Source organism: Taeniopygia guttata, chromosome 4, assembly GCF_048771995.1.
Source record: "Taeniopygia guttata chromosome 4, bTaeGut7.mat, whole genome shotgun sequence".
Lineage (NCBI taxonomy): Eukaryota > Metazoa > Chordata > Aves > Passeriformes > Estrildidae > Taeniopygia > Taeniopygia guttata.
In genome coordinates, this window is record NC_133028.1 from 27,933,875 (window position 1) to 27,950,344 (window position 16,470).

General features: G+C 35.4%; 1 protein-coding gene and 1 long non-coding RNA gene across 7 annotated transcripts in view; one reads left to right on the forward strand and one right to left on the reverse strand.

The window, feature by feature from the left end:
- DLC1 (DLC1 Rho GTPase activating protein) overlaps positions 1–14,877 on the reverse strand; it is a 214,348-nt gene extending 199,471 nt beyond the window's left edge. Inside the window, exons 1-2 of one of the 6 annotated variants that reach the window (XM_072928207.1) lie at positions 14,696–14,843; positions 13,647–13,823 (exon numbers count right to left, since the gene is read on the reverse strand). The gene's annotated coding sequence lies outside the window, so the exon portion shown is untranslated. Of the gene's footprint in view, positions 1–13,646; positions 14,352–14,695 lie in introns of those variants that run through there. The other 5 variants (XM_072928209.1, XM_072928208.1, XM_072928206.1 and 2 more) reach the window with 5 other exon arrangements.
- Positions 14,878–14,885: 8 nt separating this feature from the next.
- LOC115494805 (uncharacterized) overlaps positions 14,886–16,470 on the forward strand; it is a 62,645-nt gene continuing 61,060 nt past the window's right edge. The window contains exon 1 of the long non-coding RNA XR_005980337.2: positions 14,886–15,025. This is a non-coding gene — a long non-coding RNA (uncharacterized lncRNA). The remainder of the gene's footprint in view (positions 15,026–16,470) is intronic.

Here is a 16,470-nt window from a genome sequence, read left to right on the forward strand (position 1 = left end):
GGCTCTGCCAGAGGCCACTGTCCCTGCTTGGGTTTCTATGTGGGAATTTTCCCTGACTGTTGCATTAGGCATTCTGTATGATGGCATTTAGATACGTTAATCTTGTGTCATTGCACGTGTATATTAGCACAAAGAAAATATATTAATTTATAAATTATAAAATAAAATTAACCAAGTTCATTGTCAAAGAAGAAAACAAAACTTCTGGCTCATAAAATGTTAGAAGTTCAAGGAGCAGACACTTCTACTTTTCACTCCCTACACAAGAACTGTCAGCACTTAGCATGGATCTGGTTATTGATTTCAGCAATAAAGAAGATTAAGTAGTGAGTTTGTTCTGGGTCATTTCAGTCCACTAAGGCAAATTCTGATTGCCCACCAGGCCACAAAGTTGCCTTGACAAATCACATGCCTGTAAGTATAAAAGTATTTATCTTGAAAGAAATGCAGAATTATGCCTGAGCAACTGAACCTCCATAAATTATGCCTTGACAAACTGACTTTCAGGATAGGCTAGTACACAGTCCTAGATCTTTAACCTTCTTTTAGGAATGGCAAGCTTCATTTCACATTCACATTTTCCACCTCTGTGGAGACTCTGCTTAAGAAGAGCATATATTCATAGAGTATATGAAATTCCATGCACAAGCCATTAGTGTGTGGGAGGCTGAGCAAAATGGAAAATAACTCACAGAGCCAGGCCAAAAAAATTATCTGCTTTCAGAGGCAAATTTTAGTAGTAAAAAATTAATACAATTTTATAATTCTCTCTTCTTTCCTGATCAAATATGAGATGTACCCTAAATATTAAAATTTAAAGTCAAGTAAATGTATAAATTGTAGCACATTCTTATTTTGATTTAATCTTTATTTCTAAGTGTTTGTGGTGCAAAATTGCCAGAGTGAAAAATCAATAGTGATAATACTTTTAACTTCTGCTGCACCTTTTCCTGATGGACACTAAAGCTCTTCAATTAAAATAATTTTACAGCCACCACAGTGTTTTGCTTTGATCTTTGAAAAGAGGCACATTTACTAGAATGGGCTCAATGATTTCTATGTCCTCCATGAGCAATGTTTGGAGATGCGTGTGGGTGCAACTCATTTGCAGCTTCCTTTTCTTCCCCTACTGGAACACTACCCTCATCTACTTTAGAGAAAATTAAACATGGTTGTTACAGCCATATAGGGACATTTCTCACAGCAATCAATAAAGATAGTAGAAGTTAAGGGTAAAAAGCTAAAAAATGCAACTTTCTAAAGACATACATGCATCCACCTACCTAACTAATGCACAGAAGGCAGGCTCTCAGGGAGTTAATGAATATGTGTTAATCTTGCTGCCGCTACATGGACTTACAGAAATGGAAGAACAGACCGTTTACTGTTTTTCAGCTTTTGGATATAGTGAGTTATATTTCATGGGGGATGAAAACCAAATTTTACTTTAGGAACCTTTCTGTTTTGATTGCATTATCACTAGTTTTGGCTGCCTCATATACGCAGAAAAGTTATTAAACAGAGAAATATAAAATACTTTGCTTGAAATGCAAGAAAAATAAATACACAAGGTGGGCACTTTTATTGTTCTCTTACAAATAAGTGTATGTTAGCACTTAATATGAATATCTACAATATACATGTCACCTCCCCAGGCAGCTTCACCAGCAGTTCCTGAAATCCCCTCACTCCCATGATGCATGAAGGAGTTCAGAGCTTGGTGACAGCTTTCTTTTCTTCTGCTCCCTCTCCACTCCTCAAAGACTGATAAACAACGAATGATAAACAATTCAGCTTAGAAATTATTTTCTTGCTCTAATTGCTTGACACTTAAGGGCTGACAAGAAAATTTCTTTCTTTTCTACCTATTTGCTCAGGACAACTTCCTTTCACACACATGCAAGCACATAAGCTGTGCCTTGGAGAGGGTTCACTGCTCCAGACCTCTGAAAGAGATTCTCTGCCAGAGAACAAAGTGCACTGCCTCTTTGCAGAAGAAAGTGTTCCTGCCTTGATCACTGCTTTTCTGCTATTGCTACTCATTTTTTTTTCTTGACAGGCACCATATTTTACCATCTGAGCAATGGCCCTCTTGAGTCCATTTGTACTTTTACCCAAGGGAAGAAGCATCCCCCTTTCTCACTTTCTATTCTTGCCATGCCACAACTAGAAACCTTTATATCTGATTTCTGTAGAATTTTAAGACTGTCAGATGAGCCATTACCAGTCTGTTGAAATGTTTCTTCTCATCAAAACATCTACAATATGATACTGTCCACTCAGCTGTTGCTATAATTCAGACTTATATTTTGCTTTACTTTTCAACAGCACTGTTTGGTATTGCTTAGTACTGTTATCTTTCTGAAGAACAAATTTTGAAACAAAGATACAAAGCATAAAACTTCTGGGCAAAATTGCTTGATCCTGGGTTTGAATTAAGGAATATTGACCCAATAGGTCGTTCTTGACCTACAGGAAGTGAAACTGAGTGGTGGGTCACCATACTACAGCAGAAGCCCATTCAAGAACCCTCTATGATGCTTCACATTGTTTACAAAACTAGATGTAAATTGAGATGGATTCTATAATAATTTACTGCCTATCACCTTTCACTATAAAATATAATGTTAATGAAAAGTAGGGCAAACCATTAGGTTAGTTTATTTTTGGAAACTTTTTGTCTAGTCTCACAGAACTGTGTGACTTTGCAACTGATAAAGCACAACATGATGATGAACTGGTAGGCTCTCAAAATTAGACTGCCTAACATTTTCCTTCAATTATGATACCTGTGATTTTCTTTTTTTTTTTTTTTTCAGAAAAATTCATGTTAAACGGCTTGCAGCAGGTTTTCAAAATTCAGAAATTAAATTTTCTTTTATCTCATGAAATTCCATTCTGATTTGGCTGTGCTACACATTTTTGAAGGCACATTTTACCTTCTCTTGATTCCCTCCTCAAGGAAAAATGACACTTTACAAGAACTATCCTTACACAAACCCAGTACTAGGACTGACACCTGTGAAAACTGCATCAGGAAGAACTGAGTCTTGGAGCTAGAGGGCGACTGGAAATGTAAGGAAGCACACCTACTCGAATATCTGGAACTGTGGCTGCGCAGACCTGTCAGAGCAGCTTACCTTCTGGGGCTCAGGAGAGGACACATAAACACCCCAGTTACAGGAATGTGAGGGCAGAAGCACACAGCCAGGACTCTCTGGTCCTGCATCTTGTCCCTCAAGCTTCCAGGACATGGGAGTGGATCTCTGTTTTTCCCAGAGTGGAAGAAAGAGATAAGGAGAGAAACTTGGGGCCATGCAGCAAGAGCAGCCACCACACATGCCCAGGCAGTGAACCCCAAGCCATTAGGAGGGAAGGACTATGGCAAAGGCAGGCCTAAGTAAGACACTGCTGTGCAGGACACTTGGTGGCATCCCTGTATGGCCAAAGCAAGCACAGCCACTGACCCAGGTGTGACACCCCTGCTGGCTCCACCAGTTCCTCCATTTTGACAATTCATTGCACCGTATTTGCCCATCACCTGGCAATAAATACAAAAGCTTTGGAAGGAAGGAAGTTGCAGAGAACACAGGACAGCTTACAGAGTCTGTGGAAGAAAAGTTTCTGAGAGGGCAACCCAGGATGTACAACCCCACCATCATGCCAGTGGAATTTAATGTTTTACCCGGGATGCAAATTTTTTCTTAAAAAAAATTAAAAAGGCAAAGCATTAGCTTAGTAATGTAAACAAAGATGAAAGACTGTTTCCTTACATTTTTTTTACATAGCAGGAGTTTGTGAGCAATGGAGATCGACCAGAAATATTTATTTTGCTATCATTATTTTATCTTCATTGGTCTATGACCACAGTCAGCAAACTTTGTTTAGGGAAGTGTAAGTGAACAGGGTCTGTTTCCTATAAACTCATCTCACACATCCTGGTCTGGCTTGCATACAGCTCTTTCAGTAACTCCATACCAATCTCTGACACAGAATGTTGTTTACAAATAATTTGAGATAAAACATAAGCCTCTAGGTCTTCACTCAGCTATTTATTTTAAAAGATCTTCTCCTTTTAAAATGCAATCCTTCATTTTCTTATGAAGACCTTTTGGACTTCACTGAAGGGGAGGCTTACCTTGTCTGAAGTTTCTATATAAGCAGCATTTGCAGTGCAGGATTTTAGACCATGCTAAACCCTGCTGTCATAGAGTAGAAATATAAGGCTGTTTTGTTGTGGGGTATTAATCCAGTGAATACCAGATGCAATTTTTAAAAATTTCTTTAGTATGTAAAATCAAATGCTAAGACCGCTTTGAACTTATAATTATTTAAAAATATTTACAACTTTACTCTAAAAATCAGAAATAGTATAATAGTCATAAGACAAGTATGTCTTCAGAATAAAATAATATAACAATTAAAATGTTTTATATAACTTATAATGGTCAGGTTTGCATATGTATGCATGTGATCTACTTATAAATGTGAATATAGACAGTTAAATGTAGGTGCTTGTGATTTTTTTACAGATAAACACAAACACATCCCAATATTGTCCATTCACAGGATACTTGTCCTCTTCTTTGATGATATCTTACTGTAGGTTTCCAGCAATGAATCAGAGGACAGAAATAGAGGCAAATAGTACTAAGTCCAACACACAAACATTCCTTCCAGCATACCCTACCATACAGGATTTTAAAATTGCTGCCCAGCTATAGATCAAACAGCACAGAACTGCTAACATTTCCCTGACAAATTTGAGGAACTGACTCCTCAAACTCTCTGTTAGAAACAGATCCTCAAAGCATCTGTTAGGAGAGACTTCAAGAACATGAAGTGATTGGGAACCAAATATTAGAATTGCATAACAATACTCAAAAGAAATATTTCTGAACTTGTGACTCTGAAAGGTGTCCAAGTAACCCTCTTTGCGCTAAGGAAGGAAAGGTGTGACAGATGTAGAGACGGCAAATCTGGGGAACTGCAAAAGGGACATGCTTCCAAGCTAATGGCAATTGCCTTTGGGGTCAGAGATGAGTTTTACTTGAGAAAGAGCCACAGAGCCAGAAGGGATCCTGAGCAGGGACTGGAGTAGGGATAGGAAGTACAGCCTTTCTAGGATAATAGACTTTTACCAGTCTTCCTCTCTGATTATTAAAAGGAAGACAAAGCAGAGGGATTTCTGGCCCTCAAATTCCCATCTCCCTACAAGGCCTCATGAGTGGAATCTCCACGGAGTGAGAAGGTGGGAAAAATGGGAATTTCTCTACACACTTAGCCTTGGGGTGCTGTAGGCAATGATAGGATGAAACAAAAGCTTGTTTAAAATAAAATAGAAAAAAGACCACTTGGTTGTGAACTACATACTTGCAAATCTGATTTCCATATGAAGGTAATTGACTAAAAAAATCTAATTAATAATGAAAATAAAAATCAGCAAAAACCAGAAACTAAAAACCAGAAGTGAGAATATGTGCAGCGATTCATTTTTTAATATATAAAGAGGAAGATTATAAATAGTTTTGTGAAGGCAGGTATTAAAAACTGTGTTTTGTAGATTATTCAGAATAAGAAAATAAGTAAAATTATGAAATTTGCTAATTTCACCAAATTGAAATGGAGAACTAGGAGATAAAACTGCGTATGAAACTCTCTGTACTAAATAAAATAGCATGCAGTGATTAAAAAAAATATTTTTAATTATAAATGCATATAGAAAGTCTCTATTATATCGTCTACCAATCCAGAAAACAAACCCAAAACTAAGTCACTGAGGCTGTTAATCTGCAACTGAATTTCAAGCTCAAAATTAGAAGATATGTAGCACAATAGGCAAAAGAAAGGCTGAGCATACATAAAATATAATAAATATATAGTAAAATATATTTTCTAAATTCTTATTATGCAATGAACTACCTGTAATGATGGTAATTCCATCTCAGAAACAGAAATAGAGTAGGAAAACATACAGGAAAAAAACAAGAGAAAGGATTAAATGTATGGTATAGCTTCTGTCTGAAGAGCCATGAAATACATGAATGTTTCCTGTCTGGGAAAGAGAGAATTTAGAGCCATATAAAAATCAACAGTATCATGAAGAATGAAAACATTTATTCATTGTGCCTCATACAGCGGGAATTTGCAGAAGTGCAAAGTAGAAGTAGAAAGTAGAAATATAAAAACAGACCAAGGAATAATTTTTTTGCTTGTCCATGTAAGCAAATAGAAGCTATAATATATAATAAATATAAATCATACTGCGAAAGATTTTTTATTTTCAATATAAGAAATCCACACAAGAAATTAATCAAGCCATGTACCTGAAATAATTTTTCTGACTTGATAAGAATTTCTTCTTTCCTTCAGGATCAGTTTCATTATTTCTTTACAAATTATTTTCTTTTTCATAGATTCTGACATATATCATATATCCTTATTACAGTTTACTTTCACTGAAAATGCCTAACACACTTAAGGTTGTAAACATCCTTTCTTTTGGAAGATATGTTACAAATATCTTCCAGTGTCCAGCAGCATTATAAAATCTCAATACCTTAGACACCACAAAATGTACAGTCAAGTTGGTAAGTTATTCATTTAGAGACTTCAAAAGTCTTGCTTGTTTTGTGAAAATATTATTGGCTCCTAAGATATGAGCCCAAACTTTGTCAATATGCCTTAATTTATATCTTGAAAATATAATATATCATGGAGTTATTTTCTCTTCCTCAAAAAGCAGCTGCATTACCAGTGCTCATCATCATACAATGAAGAGCTTTTACTTGTAGCCAACATGTGATTACAGTGGTTTTAGCTTGGTTGTATTTGTATTTGGTTCATTTCCAGTGCTGAGCCTCAGATTAGCTGAGTCTCTTCCTCAAGGATGAGAAAGGGGAAATGGGATCCAAACTGATCCACAGTTATCCAGACTTACTAAAGATCTATATAGTTTGCACCCAATTTAATTATCCAATCAAAACCATTTAAATACATTTAAATATATCCAACCTTATGTTTCTGTCCTATTTTGAATAGTCAATAAAACCATGAAATACTATTTTCTCAAGTATTTATAGCACAATGGTACCACTTTACTGTAATTTTGTTAATGGTAGTTTAATAATAATCAGTATTAAAGTAATATTGGCAGTTATGAGCACCCATCCCCTTCTCATGGCACGATTCCAAAGTGACAACAACCATCAAACTTATAAGTACCCACTAAAAAGTAAAAGGGTTTTAAGCCAAAAATAGTTTCTAGTATAGACTTTTTAAGAAGAAAATTAGACCCATCTAGCAATTCAGATCTGTGAGTCTGCTGGTCTCTAGTATTTAGTAGTGTGAAGGTTATTATAGATACTGTCTTGATTCCATGATATAAATTTCTTATTTCTTTGTAATAAACGTAATCTAAAGTGTAAAGGTTTAAAGTCTTGTTTTTCCATAGGAGGTTTATGTGGAAAATTCATTGCTCTGCCAATTCTTCCCCAAATAATTTTGGCTCTCTATTCCCAGAAAATAAAAAAGATAACATAATTTATAGATTTCTTACACCTCCTTTCACTCCCTGGTTGAACTGGAAGCATCTTAATGAGATGCAATTAAATGAGAAAAGGTCATCCCATGGGACATGGCAACTCAGAAAACTGTGGCTATTATTTTTGGTCCAGAATTAGGGAAATGTTTCTCCACAAATATGTCCCCCCTTCCCCCAAATAGAAGACATTTCATTTTCTAGCCAACTCTAGTGAAAAACATCTTTTAGCTACAGGAGGTCTTTTGGAAAACAATATAAATTAACCAGATTGTATTCCTGTTGCCTTTTAGGTTTAAGGTTCTAATATGGTGTTTCTATTTAAAAAAAAAGTTGCTGGTGTCCATTATAGCCATGATCTATGAAACCTCTGTAGTATGAGGCACTACGGACAAAGACTATTGGCAACCAGCCTCCTTACTGAATAGCAGGGGGCCTGTTTTCATTCCTGGTGTAGACATGACTAAAGAATATTTTTGACATTATTCTGCCTATATTTTGTACCTAAAGAGCTGAAAATTATTTTCTCCCATTGAGAAAGACAAATATTTAATCACTGAGAGTCTACAGAGAATGACTTTTGAGCTGACTCTGCTTTTTGGTGGAAATGAGCCATTAGCAGAATCATTCAGTCCCATTCTTTTGCACCTGTAAAAAAGTACTGAGAGCAAACTGAGCAAGTCTTTCTGGACCGTAGCTGAAGCTGTGAAAAGCAAAAATTATTCAAAATGGCAGCTGTACCAATATTTCTTTGAAAATAGAGAGAGAAATAACACATAATGTACACTGAAGGCTTTGTCAATGCACTGGACAGCCTAATTAAATCCACTTCCTCTAAGGAAGGGAAAGTAAGAATTTAATTTATTCTCCCTGGTTTCCAAATCTAACCCTTAAATTGATTATTTTTCATTATATTATTCTTATTTTGGAATTCAGGAAACCTGTCTGTCAAATAACTTTTTCAGAGTATGTGTATCTCACCTTTATATCTCCTTTCTCTCTGCCTCTCATAGGCATAATGTGAATAAATCTACTATAGTCAATAGACAGTCTTCACAGTATTTTCCAGAGTGCCTCAATTCCAAACTCATCAGCTGGTCTCCTGATTTTATAATGATACTCTTCTACTCAGTGTTTGTAGCGTGCCTGGAAAGATATGCTCAGCCCTGGAAATTGCTGTTTCTGAGTACAAAATTACAGGAAAAATAAAACAATGAGTTGTGAGATCACGTGGAGATTTTCCCTTGATTTTAAAACTAATTCAGATCTATTTCCTTTACTATCTACTGATTGTCTCACAACATGCAAAAGCTTTTAAAAAATCTTATATCCAGTATGGTATACCAAATTAAGCTGACGGTGACTCAATGTTTGGGAGTTGTCAGTGACATGTGCACAAAGGTATTTGATGGAAGAAGAGTGTAAAATTGTTTCTGTATATGGAATCCTCAAAGCCTAGGTTTTGCTGTGGAGGATACAACTCATACAAACTGTCCTTTCAGAAAAAGTGTCTCATTTTAGTAGTTATTATTGGAAGATATCAACTTTGATAAAACAGCATTAACTGAAGATAAACAATTCAAGCAAAATGAAAAGGGATATCTTAATTTGACTGCAGACAAAAAAAAAATGTGTAATGAATTTAACAGTACAACTTTTAGTGTGTTGAGCCTCTCAGTACTGCTAAGAATTGGATAGTTAAATGTTACAGACTGAAAAATTGAATCCAAAGTAAGTTCTCCTTGCGCTTTACATGTCTGTGTCATTTATCAGAAAATTCATGCAGAGGTCAAAAAAGGTTCAAATTTTGTGATAGTCTTAGCAAAGATGCTAGTAATACAATATTAAGGTTATGAAAGCTCCTTAATAAGGTGCAGTAAAACAGCTTTGATAATGTAACCCCAATAGCTTTGGCCTGGAGTATTTGCCACTGGTTCCTCTTGCCCCTTCCATCTTCTCTTAGCTCCTTTAGCAGAACAGCATGTTGCAACAGTCCTCCACTCTACTCCAGATTTTCCTCACTTCTCAGTCTAATGATGTTTATTTCCAACTCACCACCAACTCCCTCTTATCCCAAAATTTTTTATCATAAGGTGAACTTTCCACAAGTACCATGATGTTCAACTTGGAACATTTATTTGTTCCAGCATTAAAGAGTATTAGTAGTGGTTTAATCCTATTGTGAAAATATCACCAGTAAGTCCTATCTACCCAGAAACTCTACAACTTATAGAGTGAGCAGGAGGGCGGGAAAACCAATAGAAATTCAAAGGTAAGAGATTTGATTATAAAATTTTCTAAAATTCAAGGACATTTCATCTAAAGCTGATAGATTTTGACACAGGGTACATTGGGATAACCATCAGGAAGTATTATAAATCACTGTAAGAAAAAGAAGAGCCTAGATGAAAATGAAGGCTAGAAGTAAAGAGTACACAGTATGAGTGAAATTGGTTTTAATAATACACATAACCTAAGCAAACTTGGTATTTGGGATGTGACTGATGTAAAATACACCAGAGAAAAAACTTGGGGCATTACTAATCTCAACATAAGAGATTTTTCTCATTAAAGGGAAGCAAGCAACTATGGTAATAGTGGATTTGAAATTATCTACCAACAAGCTGTTCTTAAATAAGTAATACCTGAAAGCATAAAAAAAAATCAGTGGTGAAATATAACAAAAAACATATTGAAGTTCAATATCAGTAGTTATTACAATAAAATAATGTTCACATATGATATACATAGGATTTGCATGTAAAATTTTAGATAATTTTGGTTTGAGGTATAACTTATGCATATATACACATATGCATATGTTGACAAGTATATATACATATGCATACACACATATATATTTAAAAATGCACCTATGTACCCAGCCAGTCCTAAAGTCCTTACTAAGAATTCACAGTGATCATCTTTGGGTGACATATTTAAAGCCCAAATGGACAAGGACCTGCGCAACTGGCTCTAGCTGAGCCCACTTTAAATGACATGTTGGATCAGAGACCTCCAGAGGCTCTCTCCTAATAGGAAGGAAATCAAGATCTGATACTTCTGGATATGCTATTCCAATTTCTCTGGCCCTTACATTATTCTGCTTTTGTCTTTTTGCTCTTTCTTTTGTAAAAAAGACAGAACACCAACAACCCTCCCATACTTTATTTTGTTTCTCCAGACAAACAAATAATAGAAAATGGAACCAGATGAATAAAAGAAAAAAGGAGAATGCTCTAAAATATAGCTTCTTTTTGAGAAAAGAGGAAAACATTTGTAAATTGTTTTCCTCCTTCTGCTACTACTGTCCTCAGGGAAGCTTTATAACAAAGATACATTCCAGCAATAAAATTCATGTTAAGAACAACAGAAAACTATTATATAAAATGTGACTTAATACTTCTGACAATCAAGAAAAATAAAAGTTAAGTAACCTTTGAGATGAAAAAGACAAAAGAGGAATGTTTAGATTGTTCCATCACCTAAAGAACAATTTTAAAATTGATTTTAAGCCCAACATTTTAAAAGAATTACTATAAGTCTTGCCCATTTAAAAACTGCACATCCAAGCTATTGTCTTTAATTTTCTTTTAGGAGGGATTGATTTGTGTTACAGAAGTCTTTGTGAATTAGGCCTAAATACGCAAACCATTTTTTCCCAGTATTCTGAGTATGGAATTTGACATGAAGGTCAACAGGTACAAGTTCAAAAGAAAATTAGTTTTTAGGCACATAAATTTATGTGAAGGAAAGCTATTTGAATAATTCCTATTAAATGGATGCAACTATTTGTGTTAATTTTTCTCAAGGCTGTAGACCTAAATTCATTACTTCCTTCAAGGGAGTCATTTGATCCAACTACTTGGGCTATTTTCTTGTTTCAAATAAAGAGCTTTAACATTTCTGAAGGAACGCAACAAGGTCAAAAAACTCTGGATGTTCATTTTCCATGTTCATTATTGCTATATATCTATAAAATAATTTTCAGAGGTTTCTTAGACTGTAACTTTTCTGTGAATCCTTTTTCTTGAACCTTTAAAAAGCAAAACAAGGTAAGCATAACTGAGAAATTAGACTAAGGAGAACCAGAAGTTGAATAGTGATTTGACTCCAGGACTTTCATTTAAACCTTCTAAATCAAAAGTGTAGGCATTTATCAGTGTTATATTTTCTTATGGTCTACAAGAAACTTCAGAGTTTAATGAGAAAATACTTTTTGTTTCTCTTCTGTTGTCCACCTTATAGTTCAACTGCCTCAGGTGCCAAGTATTTTCATCTGCAAGTGAGGTCAGATGAGGTCATTATATGCTTTAAACCCTAGAGGTGGTGCTGCAGAAGATACCCGCTTAGTAGGGAAAATTTTCTTCTGTTTAACTGGAGTACTCACAAATACTAAATACGTGCACTTATACTTGCAGCAGCAAGCACGGGAACACAGTGCAGTAGAAGCCACTAAAGCCAAATCCTTTGAGACATCAGTGTTCCAGCACAAATTTCACAAGGATGACAGACTCAGTCAAATTCCTCTCAATTTCTCAGTCCCACCACTTACGTATCACAGCTCTCCCAGACCAGAACATCTCACTGGAGAAGACTTGTCCATAACCAAATAAGTGATTGTGATATTAAAATTCACCCCAGAATATACTCAGGAACAATTTACTGCCTATTGGCTGTTCTCTGTCCAGTTCAGATGCATTCCCTTCACAGCTCAGAGCCAATTCTGACCACCCTCAACAATTTTCTTCCTCCAAATGGCAGTAAAGTGTACAGTTCTCAGTGTATTGCAGAGGAGATATTTAACTCCATTCTGGAATATCCTTCATGTTCTTTCACACCACAAAGTCATCCCCTTTCACAACAATAATTTTGAAAACTAGTAAAAGCAAAATTAAAAGATTCTTGAAATACATGAACAGATGACTTCTCTTTAGTTACCAATCTGGCCAAGAACTACATGGAGTCTTAATGATAGAAAGAAAGAAGGAAAGAAGGAAAGAAGGAGAGAAAGAGAGAGAGAAAAGAAAGATAGAAAAGAAAGAAAGAAAGAAAGAAAGAAAGAAAGAAAGAAAGAAAGAAAGAAAGAAAGAGAGAAAGAGAGAAAGAAAGAAAGAAAGAAAGAAAGAAAGAAAGAAAGAAAGAAAGAAAGAAAGAAAGAAAGAAAGAAAGAAAGAAAGAAAGAAAGAAAGAAGAAAGAAAGAAAGAAAGAAAGAAAAAGAAAGAAAGAAACAAAGAAATTTTCAGATTACTTATAAGAAACAGTTTTCAGGAAGACAAAGACTACTATATAGATTGACATAAAAATGCTTCTCATATCCAGAACAAATTAATAATTAAATCACAATTTTACATAAAATATAAATACATTCACATATCAGTGAAAGATACTATCCTGATTTTCTCCCTAAACTCCTTAACAGCAGATTGTTGTTACTTTTATTAGTTACATGTTTACTAGGTTAAGAAGAAAAAAAGAGTAAATCCATACATCCTCCCAAAAATTATAGTCAGCTGACATTTACTAAATCTTACTTTACCTCTTCTAAATGCTAGCACAACGCACAACAATCTCTATGTCTAATAATGCATTACTAAAAATAGCCTAATTTAGCTAAAGCCAACAAATAAACCTTGGATTTTCAGATTTAGAGTATACACCTTTAAGACTGTATTGTCACTTCTACTAAAAATTTCATCTAGGACTGAGAAAAGGCTAGAGACCTAACCCAGTAAGGTATAACTGATATATCTACCTAAAACACTTCTCATCATCATTACCTCTGGAGTGGAGAGAAGGGAAGGTGGGAGAGGGGAAAAAAAAAAACCATAGCCCTAAATGCCCTCCCTGTTGTTAAATGAGGTGAAAAAACCTGAATCACTCACACTGAACTTTCCTATTTAATGTACATTAAAAAATATGCAAGCAATACCATACAGCTCTATTTATATAAGAACGCAAATAAAGTTCAACATTTCAAGCATATTTTTAAAAGATGAGGAAAAATGCACAGTAATTTTTTTTATAGGTCTGGCATATTATGAAAAACAGATTTGTCACAGTTTACAACTAAATGTATATTTTTAAAGATTATAAATTTTTTACCTCTATTTCTAGTGCTGAGATCCTGAATGCAGAACACTCCAGTGCTGGATACTGCTTGTTTCTTTCCTGAGGTTTTTCTTACCTTCTTTTATATTTTTTCTTTTCTTTTTCCTTTGGTTTTTTATTTTTTTTAAATTTAGTAGTTGAAAGTACAGAGAGATTCCAAGACAGCCTTACCTAGATGAAGAGAATCAGGAATTCAGACATGACCTCCCTAAAATCTTTGGCCATTAGAAGAAGAAAAAAAGCCCAAACAAAACGAAGAAGCAAACAAACAAACAAAAGAGCCCGGTTCCAGCTAGCTCCTGCTAGCATAAAAGTTCGGATTTCGCTACTGAGATCATTGCTCTATTCTAAGCAGTTTTGCTCAATGTGTGATTCTAACAAAAACACCCTCTGCAGCTGGAGGGAGCCTTAGCTAAGCACGAGCCTGTCAAGCTTTTCCCAGTGACTTCTGTCTACTAAATTCAGACTGATGTTTTGTGAAAGGGGGCCTCAACAACCAGGCCCAGATTGCCTGAAAAGTATTTCCTGCCTTTGAGAGAGAGAGGGAGAGAGACAGCGAGGCTGCCTGCCTGCGCCAGGGAGAGAGCGCAGAAATGGAGGGAAAAGAAAACGTCAAGACCGAGTGTTTCAAGGCAGTCAGCTTTATACACTGCAGGGCTATTCCTGCCAAAGAAAAAAAAATCTCTGCTCCAGCTACATAATGTAAAAATGTACTTAAACCTCTCCCTCCTGGATTCTTTTCCTTTTAAAAAAATACTTTATGCTTCTCTAATGCTCATGCAAAGGTAACAGCTATCCAGAACAACACAAGGACATTTCTGAAACCTGGCCTTTGACATCAGGTAGTGAGAAACATGGTCTAAACTTAACATATCACTGTGACAAAAGGTCCAGTACTATTCTGTCAAATATAGTCAGGAAGATTCCATTTAAAGACATATGCTAAAACTGTGTTCCTTACTCAAGAGAATAATCTGGATCTTAAAAAATGAATGCTACAGTTTAAACAGTCGTGTTGCAGGCAGTGGAATATGTTGCTTTACCTCTTTTGAGAATCCTCCAGAGTCACACAAATCCAGCTCTGCAAAAGCAAAAGGACAGACTCCATCTTGATCATATTTGTATTTTGCTGACATAAAACACTTGTAACTACTTCGTTCCAGTTTGACAGGGTGCCTGAATCATGTCTTCAGTGTAACCCACAGCATCTACATCCTTTGCTCTGTACAAATTTAGTGAATATCGTCTGTTTATCTTTTCTGCTTTCTTCTGCCTTCTCTGAACGACTTCCTCTTAGCTGTTCCAGCCTGAGAACTTGGATTACCATTTGGTTTTGATTAAAACCAGACGGACAGCTCCATGGAAATTTGAGGGTAAGCTAATGGAAATTACTAATATGGCTTTAATTAGTGTATTTATTAGTAATAAATATTAGCTATTCACATAACAAATTCTACTAATAAACACATGCAAACTCCCATCTTTGGCCGCTGGTTTCATATTTAGGTGAAATAGCTTAGTATTTATTTTATTTAAGTCAGTGTGACTCATAATAGTAATCAACATGCAGAATTTAAAAATTTTTTTACACTTAAGACAGAAAGTACTGCTGTTGCTAAGTTTATTCATCTTACCAGGTGGGTCAGTCATACATCACTTGCTGTCTGATGACCCCTTTGGCTGGTGTAAACTCTCTTTATTAATTATTGGTCTGAGTAAATGATTTTATGGTTATTGATCAGATTATTCATTGGAAACTTTGGCCTTTGTCTGGCTTTGAGAGGCAGCTACAAAGGTAACACATTGCAGATGTTTTCATACAGAAAATAATGTCTGGACATTTACTGACCAGAAAATCTGCATTCAGCAGGCCTGCCACAACTAGGACAGGATATTTATTCTGAAAGGAGATAGAAGATCTTCTTAATTACTAACTGCTGATACATGAGTTTCTACCAGCCTCCAACAACTGCTTTTAACTGTTTATATAATGTCTTCATTAGCTCAATTAAATCTTTTCAAGGACATTTCTTAAGTCAAAGCAAAGCCAGCCCTGTAAGGCTGTCTCCAGCTCCCACTAATGTGGCCATATCTGGAGCTAATTTGTCAAGCTTTAGTTCCTGAGCATGTGGAGCTTTGTGCTAAAATCTGCTAAATTTGCTGAATGTGGTCTTCGTTGTCACACATGTAATTTTATATATGCAGTTTTCAGCCTTAAAATTACAGTATTAGCTTTAAAAGTTAGTTGCAAAGTTATGCAGGCTCAAATGGAAGTGGGTTTGAAATTTTTCCCAGTAGCTTTCATGTCCATGGATAGTGGAGGTAGACAGCCTTAAGTGGAATGACTTCCCAGCCTAACCTCTGCATCTTCAAAGGCGGAGGTCTTTGAAGCCCATAAAAGGAAACAGCACATGTGCTGGTAAACTCAGAACAGCCAGAAGCACAGCCCCAGAGGTAAATAACTTTTCAGGATTATTTTTAACTACGTTTGGCTACTCTCAGTTCTGAATCCATAACTTTTACTCCACTGTGAAGTGTGATTTATACTATTTCCCCTGCAAGATTTCAGTTTGGAATTTACTAAATAAGTTACAAGCTGTGAAGGGGCACATTTTATTTGCAATTATGCAATTGCACAAATTGCACAATTTTAAAATTTATGTTTATGGGAATAAAAATAAAACAAAAAGCCTTTAGTTTCCTTGCAGTTAAAATTTATTAAAACTGTTTGACTTTATAATGCAAAAAAAAAAAAGTGATGAAAATTTGTAACACACTGTTCCAAAATAGTAAACAAATATTTCAAGACAGAATTTTA